At 44.4% G+C, this 10,261-nt stretch overlaps 1 long non-coding RNA gene across 1 annotated transcript; it reads left to right on the top strand.

Annotated features, from left to right (window-relative positions):
* Positions 1-5,208: 5,208 nt before the first annotated feature.
* Positions 5,209-9,642, top strand: LOC144115550 (uncharacterized). The gene is made up of 3 exons (XR_013311451.1): positions 5,209-5,319; positions 7,301-7,456; positions 9,474-9,642. It is a non-coding gene; the product is annotated as an uncharacterized LOC144115550 (long non-coding RNA).
* Positions 9,643-10,261: the final 619 nt, after the last annotated feature.

The following is a 10,261-nucleotide window of genomic DNA, read 5'->3' as shown; positions in this document are numbered from 1 at the left end:
GCTGTCGCCTAACTGCTCGATAACTCGACTGTATAGATGTCGAACAGTTGATAAGCAGCGCTTCCCAGGTAAGCTCAACCTGCTAGTGTGAGACATTCTCGAAGCCTTTATAAGCATATGTCGTCAATTCGCAAGCACACGTGAATCTGCTACGTTCATTTACCTGTGGCTGCTTGCAATGAACATTATTTGCCTGCTGGGTGAAGGCGGTGGTGGGTCCATGAGATTGTATTTGTCAGAAATTTAGAATGCTTTTTAGATTTCCTTAGCCTTCCTTGAATTAGCTGCATTCCAAAATGCTTGAATGTTGATGCTCGTTTGCACCTTCCGCAATGCTCAGCTATATTCCTCTTGGGACACTTATCTGTTCACATTTGTAGTATGGCCGTGACAGGGCCATTTTTGTGCATATTGCCAAACCACGTACGCTTACAAGAATTATATTGATTTTTGAAAATGTGATATGCGCTATTGCACTGTGGTTGGCTCTGGAACGCTGACGTTGAACCATTCCTAAATGTCCAGCAAGGCCGGTGCAGCCATCGACCTGTCAAGGCTGAGGCTACAATTAATTTGAACCCATTTCCTTACTGTTTCGATTGTATTTGCAGATTCCCTGCTTTACACCTGTGCTAAGTTCTCCTCCTGACCGTCCTGCTTTGAAGACGAGTAGATTTTTTTTTCTTCTTGCCGCATGCTCTGTTTAAAAAACAACATTAACATAGTGTTGCAAGTAGAGACCTGTGATATTATAACAAAATCGTCATAATGTAAGCGAGTCGCTTGATTCAGTTTGTGCAGTGAACAAAGTGCGCCAGGAAATGAGTCGCTGAGCTTTTCAGTGTCATTGATTTTGTCACCAGAAAGAGACGTAGTTTGCTAGTCAACGTGCAAGCGGAGAGAGTCGGCATGCCTAGCAGTTCAAGGTTTAACAAAAACCGCACGCTATGCTGCAGGGGGTATGGAGGCAATTCTAGGGTGCAACAGCCTTATCATACAGTCTGTATTTGTCGCCATGCACTTCTAACAGTCCTTGCGCTGTTTTATAGTATCTGGTTGCCACAGTTCAGATGTTCGCGTTCCAGTCCATATTCTACGACAAAAATATGCGGGTACCAATAGGCCTTGTACATTTAAACCTGGCAATTTGTCCAAACAGCAAGTTTCTAAGTTAACAATGCGTCCATGCTTTGAAAAACTTTCGCCCTCAGGAAAGCTGTCGATAATTAAATTCGTCATATTAGAAGGTGGATATTAACGAGGCATGGCTGCATACAGCAAAATGTGGCAAATGTTTCAGTTCTGATAATGCCACATGCACTAAATCAATGCACCATTTCTCTGACTAGCATGTGTTCCTAATCGTGAAAAACACTATGTACTCTCACACTGCTAGAGTGTTGCGGCCCATTAAATTGTTCTTTCTAAACCGGCCCGCTTTTTGAAAAGCACTTCTGTGATAATACCAACTTGACATCCTTCGTGACATACACTTGCACCTTGGTCTCTTGGAGAAAGCATGCGATAAAATCCCTTATAGTATAATCCCTTGAATCCTGCTGTTCTGACGTGGATTTAAGTGATTCTAGCCGGCTGCCAGATTGGCTCGTGCTAACTCTCAACTAACGCTGTCTTTCGTTTTATGGAATCTCAGGCAACCCCAAAGGTATTATACTTGGGCTATCCCTTTTTCTTAAGTTCGTTAATGACCTTCATTTCAGTGTTTAATTTTAGTATTCATTGATTGCTATGTGGTCTGCTATCCTAGTATCAATACCAACTTTTCAACCCTCCAGAACAAGCGTCTGCGTGCTCGAGCATGCTCCATTTGCCGATGTTAATAGGACTACTCTAATAGTTATTACTGTCAGCCGTACCCTTCTCTATTACGAGTCGATATGCGTCAGTATTTCCTCTGTCAAGCGAAGCAACGCAGAGACTTCCATTATGTGTTGTGGTTAAAATGCTAGGTACAGGTGCATCAAAAGTAATACGTAGCACGCGAGCTGTGGCCGAACTGAAAAAAACTGCATGCCAGCGCGCTCTATCAGCAGATTCGCAGCAAAGAGCGAGAGTACGTCGGCGCAACCGGCTGGCCGATCTGGTTAACTTAATGCTCGCGTTACTGCCGCCACGAGCAAAGCGGCGCTGCTACCATTCCTATTCGCTAAGGGCGCTTTCAATACATTATGCAAGGTTTTTGTTTGTCCGCGCCGTGTAGAAAGATGGCGTTCGGCAGCTTGCACTTCTTCTTTTTCAGGAATTCTACAATTCTCAGCCTGCGTGACTGGCCTGGTTCGCTCTTCGCTTTGCGGCGAGTTTGTGACAATGAAAACAGAGCAAACTTCACGAAGGACGCAGAAAGGTTAGCCGAGACAGAGGAGCTGATCTAACAACTGATCGTCTTCCCTTTCTGCGTCCTTCGTGAAGTTTGTGCTGTTTTTACTGTGATGTACAACCAACTAGTTCATGATGTGTTCTGCGAGTTTGTGAGAGAGCTATAGACTACAAACTCTCGTCCATCGATTTGGCAACTGTGGTGAACTTTTTCTTGGCTCAAGAAACACATTAAAAAAAAAATAGCGTGCATGTGTTGTATTCTTTGTCTTCTTTATAAAGATAGGGGCTCAAAATTATAGCAAGTCGGCTAATCAAAGATCACTTCCCTCGGCACAAATATTGCTTTGTTATAGAGGAGGGAAAAAAGACAAACAGGAAACGAGGTTGTCTCTCATTTAGTCGTCCGCGATCGGCTATGTTTTGTAAACATGCAAGGAGATTAAAAAAAAAACTTCCAAAGGCCCTCTTTATGGAAACTCAAATTTTAATAACGGCTAAAGCTCCCGCTCACGTTGATAACATCGGTTATAGGCCGAGCAAGGGACTCATATAAAGAGTCGACGTATCCAGGCTGCTCTCGGAGGTGGTCCCACTCCATCTCGACAGCCTCCCAGAGGTCATCTGGACGTGCGCTGTGATTGACACGAGACAGATTACTTTCAAAGTTGCCCGACGTTCTCAATGACGCTCAAATAAGCGCCTTTTAGAATCCAGTGCAATAACTGAACAGCCCGTTCTTCAAGCAAAACTTTGGCAACTCGCGCAGTGTGGACGGGGCTACAGTCTTGCTGCAGGAGGAATACTCCATCTTTATATGACCCGTCCAACGCGTACGGGACGAGATAGTGGTCGAGGAAGTCGCAACAGCTGGCTCCGTTAATCTTTGATGGTAGTCTAATAAGAGGGCGGAAGCCTTCTGCACTGACAGCTCCCCAGACTTTCATGGCACAACGACCACTGCTGATTACTTGCGTCGTGAAGTCGGGCAAGTACTTAAGTGGGAAAAAATAATGCGTTGAACAGCTCCTACTTAATATATAATTTAAAAAATAAAATTCACTCAGCACCATGGTTTGAGGCCACAGAGAAAAATAAAAACACCTTTGGGCTTACATAACTTAAATAACTGCTGCGAGAGGACTAGCGAAGAAAAAGTTTCATTTCTCTACTTTTACTTGCCCATGGCTTATCCTGCTTTAGATCGCCGTGCTCTTCCTTTCACACAAATCAATCTTATTCGGACATATCTGCAATTCTATGAACGCCAAACATGCCGCTGTTGGTCCCATCTTGAAGAGAAAGTTGATTCATCTGTAAAGATGACTTGTAGCAAGTCGCCCACAGTCCACTGCCCGTGGGCGCGATCAAATGCTAGGCGCTGTGCCTTAAATCCTCCCGTCAAATACGGCTTCTGCTCCGCCACACATCCGATTAATCTGGCTTCCTGGAGACAGTTCCAAATGGTACCCAGACTGACGTCTAGGCCGAGGGCATCTCTAATTTCTTTTGCTGCCTGAAAAAGATGCGTAACGGCTGCGGCGACGACCATTTGGTCAGCCTCATCCGAAGTGCACCACTCGCGCCCTGGGCGTGGAGCATCGCAGCCTTCATCCCTCTAAGCTTCTACTATCCGACTCACTGCATGCAGTCATCGACCTTCCTGCCCTGTGGCACACTTCGCTGTGGTACACCCTGCGCGCATAGGAGAAAAAATTTCGCGCCTAACATCCAGTGGAACTCGGGGCGGCATTTTTCGTGGAATAGGTACTTCCACAACGTTCGTTGATATATATGTGGGTGTGGGCGTGTGTTGCGAAAGGTGCCTAGCCTTCGTATCATTGATTACCAAGGTGACAGAATGAGCGAAGACAGCTACTGCGACGTGCTCGACCAGTATCTCATCCCATATGACTTGGACGGCCCTTTTAACGATGATGTATTCTTCCAGCAGCCGGACTATATAGTCCCGTCCACAATGCGCGAGTCATGAAAGTCTTGCTGGAAGAACGGGCTGTGCTGCTGTTGGAGTGGACGCCAAAGGATGCTGATATGAACATAAGTGAGGTCGTTTCGTGAACTTTAGAAAGCAATCTACCTCGCATCAGCCGCAGAAGAAGTCCACATCACCTACGGGTGGGAGGCTGTCAAGAAGATGTGGGACAGCCTCCGAAAGCGACGTCGATTCGTTGTACGAATCTCTTTCGGCGCTTGGCCCATGTCGTCAACCTGGCTCGGGGCTTTACCGGTTATGAAACTGTTGAGTTTGCATAAAACGACACCTTTGGAGTTTTTTTTTTTTTTAACCACCTCCTTCCTGCCTTCTATTTTTACCGCTATTTGTGTAGCTTTTTTTTGTCCTGTGCAAGAAAGTGAATTTGAGCTGAAGAAATTGGTCTTAAATTATTAGCCCACTTGCTTAGCCGTTGAGCACATATTTTTATCAATGACCGCTCATGCAAGCTACTGTTTTTTTTTTCATGCGTTGCCTAGAGCGAACGAAATTTCGACTGCATTTGCCAAAGCGTTGCACGACCGTTTATACCTATCAGCGCACAAACTCACCGCCAAGTGAAGCGCAAACTTCGGCTGCCACGCAGACAAAAATGGTGCAATTCCCGACGAAGTAAAAAGTGCATGGTGCCGATGGCAAACATTTCTGCACTGTCCAGACGAACAATCCCTTGCATGATGTATTGAAAGCGGCCCTAGCGGGCAGAGATAGCAGCAGCGCAAATTCGCTCGTGGCGGTGATAACGCGAGCATAATGTTATCGAGATGGGTCAGCCGGTTGTTCCGACGCCCCCTCGCTCTTTGCTGCGAATCTGCGGAGAGAACGCGCTGGCTTGCAGTTTTTTTCTAGTTCAGCCACAGCACGCGTGCTCCGCTTTAGTCTGTGTGCACCTGTACGTAACTTTACGCATGTGACTTTTGTGCGTGTGTGTGATTTGATGCTTATCCTCATCTGAAATGGGCAGCCAGGTATGCTATAGGGCCAGAAATTACAGCGTTTATCACAGAGTGCCTCCTTCTGTATAATAAGGCTAAACTGCACGTTCAGTTCTGTCGTCCTGAATGAAGACCAATTACAGCTGCAATGATTTTCTTACACTGGCGGCAGTAATACACATGGAAAAGCACAAATCTGTACTCAATACAACTTTATTCATAGAGTTGCTGTTTTCCTTACATTATCATTACCCCTTTTATGTAAGGCCTAAAGAGTATTTTCATTTTAGTGCATATATTATTAAGAAGAGTTCAGAAAACAAGACATTTGTCTGCCTAAATACATGCAGCCATTCTAGCACGGTTTAAATTCCCATAGACTTCCTGTATGAAGCAGAAAATAAGGCATAGCTTAGGCTGAAGATGTTGCTAATAAGCAACAAATAGCACGTTCTAAAATTTTATATATATCATGTTATGCAGAGAATGCTCACTTTTATCTGCGGTTTTGGGAACCAGAATCACTGTTACGATCCCTCTTTTTTTCTGGTAAAAAAAAGTCTTAAACATCACTGCATAGCTATAGTAACATATGCATGTATGCCCCACATTTCTGCTCCATTTCTTATTTCTACTTCATTGTGTTTCGCGAGAACTTGTATTTCACCCTGTAAATATATTTCTACAAATTCTGCTTGAGATAATTACTATACTTGGTAAGTTCATCCAGTTTCCCTGAATATACGAAATATTCTTTCGTAGTCCCAACCAGGAGCCGTCCAGGATACGTAAGCCAGTTTAACAACTCGCAAATGCTTTTTTTTTTAAGCTAAAGATGGCATGTATAGCCTTTTACTAAGCGCTAAGCAACTACTTTGTTTTCATTCACATGGGCACTTTTAGAATTTTCTTCGATTGTAGTTGTACAGACAACACGCCAGCTTGTTTGTACATCTATCAACATTAACTGGCTCTCAAAAGAACTCTCCAAGGTTGTTCTCACTGCCGCATTCCAGCTTGTGCAATTTTCATTCCAATATGAGCTTAGGAATGACTGCTAAAATAAAACTAGTGGCCCGCTGTCACTGTGCAAAAAAAAAAAAGCAGTGCATTTCAGCATAGCGATGCATGGCTTGGCTCCTTTGTCTTCACACTGTGCTATTTCGATTTTGGCTTAATTAATGAATCAAAAAACATGAAAAAAATTCAGTATTGATTTTACAATTGCAAATTGCTGGGAATGTCATAATCTTGTCTTTTACTTGGATTCGTATTAGTCTGCAGTGTGCTAAGACCTGAAATTTTTAATGCATGCATAATTCACACACACTTCTTATATCAATGAATAGATAAGCGTCTTTTGTAATAACATTTAAGAGGGGAGACAGCGAGGAGGCCAGATTACTTGACAGTGGCATCCAACGTTTATCGATGACAACTATAATGTGCATGTATTAATAAAAAAGCTACAAATAAAGGCAATTAAATATATGTAAAAGACTGCAGTGTGACAGTTAGAATAACTGATCATTTAACCTGTACCTGATCTTAGCTATGTGACTATCTCTGTCGTAATTACAAACGACTGAATATGTACTGCTAACCTGGCTTGTTCTTGTCCCGTGTCCTTGGCTTAGAGAATTCGCGATACCGATCGCGTCGCCGTACTGAAATTTTTATTTTGGCGTTTGTGTATAGCATCACTTTCAATGGTGGCCCTCTTCAAATATTAGGGGTCAAAAATCTTAGGCCGTAGTGAGAACATTTGCATATATGGGCGGTTTTTAGTGGAGACCAACCGGCTAGAGATCTAACGAGTTTTGTCACGACCGCGGTGTGATGCCTTTGTGATGCCGGTGTGGTTTGTCCGAAACGCTATCTCAAGCCGTTTGGAAATGCAGAGTTCAGGTGAAGTCTGTAAATAAGCCCTTTATTGAAAAAAACGAGAATTTAGCTCTTTTTTCATTGAAGCTTTCTTCTCTCTCTCCCCCTCCTCCCCCTTCGTTCTGTATAGATAGGAATTCGGAGAGTGGAATTTAGTGCTCGCATGTCTGCCTCGTTGAACCGGGCGACTTCGCCTTGGAATTCTACCGATGTTCCCACCTTCAGCTTTAAACCCGGGAACCAGAACGACGGTCCCTGCAGGCAGCAACAAAGTTCCCAAGCCTAAGTTGGTATACTCAGTACTTTCCTGTTTCATCCCAAACTTGAGCTCGGCCTGGATAAAAAAAAGTGTACTGATTGCTGCAGAGCAGACAAGCTCCATAAAGTTATCTGCGCCGAACTATACCGTGTGGCTTAGGTCGGTGAAGAAGGAAATATTCTGTGATGTGTCGAAAGGGCTCAGAGGTGAGAGGGAACTCTAATGGACTAAAGTTATCTGCAGTGATAATTGAGGCGCCTGTTTTGAACGGGGAGCATATGTCGAATTCGCCTCTTCATACGCTAGAAAAACTACTCTCAGAGAGGACTAAGCTCAAATCCCGGGCTCTTCTTGCCCCGTAGGTGGAGACAAAAAAAGAAAAAGCAGAGGTGCCATTACTTGAAGCAGGGCGACCAGAGCCTCGTAGGTTTGTTTCGGTAAATGTGAAGTGAAGATGAAGATAGTAGCACGTGTTCTGATGTTATTACACCGTTTTGCTGACTTTACCGGGCATCCTATACAAGTCAACACAACAAACAGGCAAGGGTTCTTTGCTCTATCTTATATGCATTCATTGTCAATTAATGGTTTTCCGCTGTCTGTTCTAAAGTTTTTCACTGCATAACGCAGCCTTTCACTGAGATTACAGGCATCGTTACCACAAGCACTTTTCAAAGTGAGCGGCGATCACGTAAGTACGGGTTTAGTGTACTGCTCTAAGGCTCAACCACATTGCCGTTCACTGTAAATCTTGATCACGGAGCTCATTTTTATATTTATGTATTAAGTTTGAGTCTAGCGGTGGTAAAAGAAATGGTTTCATTTATAAATCCAATTTTCGCGGCTATGAATGTGGCTTTTGCTTTGAAACAAACATTAGCATAGCAAATAACGAAGTTCATTAATGCATAAAGTTGGGTTAGTTGGTTGTCTGCTCTCTTGTGTGGGTCCCGTTTCTTGCGCTAAATGTGCAGCAAGAACGAGCCAAACGATCAATTTAAAAAAAAACACAAATATTGGATGGAGTTGCCCTTCGAGTCTCTTTTAGGTGAAGCCTATATTTCCAAATTAATTTATAACAGCAGCTATCTTGCAGCCTAAAAGCACGCATTTCCAGACAACATAAGTGCGTGTAGACAGTTCATTCAGAGCCCGTTTGATGCACGAGCACGTAATCTTGTTAACATTGAAAAAACAACAGAGAAAACAAAGTCGCTTACTAGCCCATTAGAAGGAAAGAATTTGTTGTTTTCATCAGTATAGTGCAGCGACCATACGACGTGATCTCCTACAGAAAATCTCACCTTCCAGGATTGAACTGCAACAGCCACATCAGGAAAAAGATGCAGAGTTCTTGAGAGCCAGTGCATTGTTCAGACACTAAGCGTTCAGATTTTGAGGAAGTGGTAATTTAATGGTGGTGTGATTTAATGGTGGTCACACCAGAAGAGAAAAGAAAAATTACTCATTTTTTTAACAACGCATTAACGCAAGCGATGTAGAGTAGTTTAAAAGCATTGTTTGTGTGAACACAGTAAAGCTAAGGGGGCGTTCACCGCTTTGATCATCGTCACATGCATTGCCTTACTTTGAACCTGTCTTGCTACGGCTACAATTTAGCGTACCACGAAAACCTCACTCTTTCATTAAAAATTCACTTTTAAGATTGTTCACCGACTAGCTCTTCGCGTCAAAGAATGCTACTTTTTCTCTGATTATAGTGACGTCACTTATTCTCGAATAGAAAGAACACAGGCAATTATTTGTGTGTTCCACTACGAGAGATGACCCCAAAGTGTGGTACTGTCATTAAAAGAGCCCTTAAAAAGAAGAGAAAGACAGACAGGTGTTAGTTGCACTCACCAATCTGCAGTCGCATCGAATCTGAGACTCGAGAGAAAATCTGAGTGAAGCTTGTGGGAGATCAGCTTTTCCATCGCCCGCCGATGAAAAAGACCCCCCCCCCCCCCTCATCTTCCCTCCGAGCGGCAGTGGGGGACGCGGGGGAGAGACGGACTTCCTCTCCCCCACCTCTTGTCTTCAGCGGCCGTGCAGGAGTTGGCAATAGGAGAGATGGTTTAGCGACGGCGATGGAGGCGGACGGGTCTGGAGCACGCTGGGAGCCGCAGCTGTCAAGATCACGCCGCTCCGTTCGAGTTGCTCGCCCGCCTGACGTCAGTGCTGTACCGAGGAGGCCACCAGTTGAGGAGATCCCCAATAAACACATTTGCCTGCTGGCTACTACTCGGTGCGTTGTTCTTCGCGGCCGCAGCTTTGGTCCGAGCTTGTGGATCGGTCCTGTCTGAGACCGCACTGCAGACCCCACAAGCTTTTTCAGAGTACGTCTAACACGATGTTCTCATAACAAGTCCCATTTCATAGCGGGGGTGAATCGCATGACTCATGACTTCCGCTCCCCGTAGGCATCTTCGCTCTCACTTAACTGCGCTGGCGGCCCTTGGCGTGCTGCAGATCACCACGCGGACTGCACTCTGTACCGACTCCCAGCACACCGCACACCACGAGCTGCACACTAGTCGCCCATCGGCCCAAGGCTGTATGGATAGTTGCATGTTAGTAGCGTCCCCTATATGAGAGGGTGGTGGCGAGTGCCACCATGCTCGTTTTTATGCTTTGTATTCATCAAAAGAATCCGTACAATTAACAGGTACTTTTTAGAAATTCTTCCTTCTGAAGATGATGTTGAATTTTAATCGCGCAACGGAAGCTTTGGCCAAAGCGCGCCTTGGTACGAGGCATTTTTATTTTACACAAGCTGGTGTCAAACACCCAGTAGGTACTGAAACGTTGTCTTTTTTTCATTTTTGGTTG

The sequence above is a fragment of the Amblyomma americanum genome, chromosome 1 (genome assembly GCF_052857255.1).
Source record: "Amblyomma americanum isolate KBUSLIRL-KWMA chromosome 1, ASM5285725v1, whole genome shotgun sequence".
NCBI classification, from domain to species: Eukaryota; Metazoa; Arthropoda; class Arachnida; order Ixodida; family Ixodidae; genus Amblyomma; species Amblyomma americanum.
The sequence above is the reverse complement of the archived record's forward strand: the minus strand, read 5'-3'. Positions and strand labels throughout refer to the sequence as shown.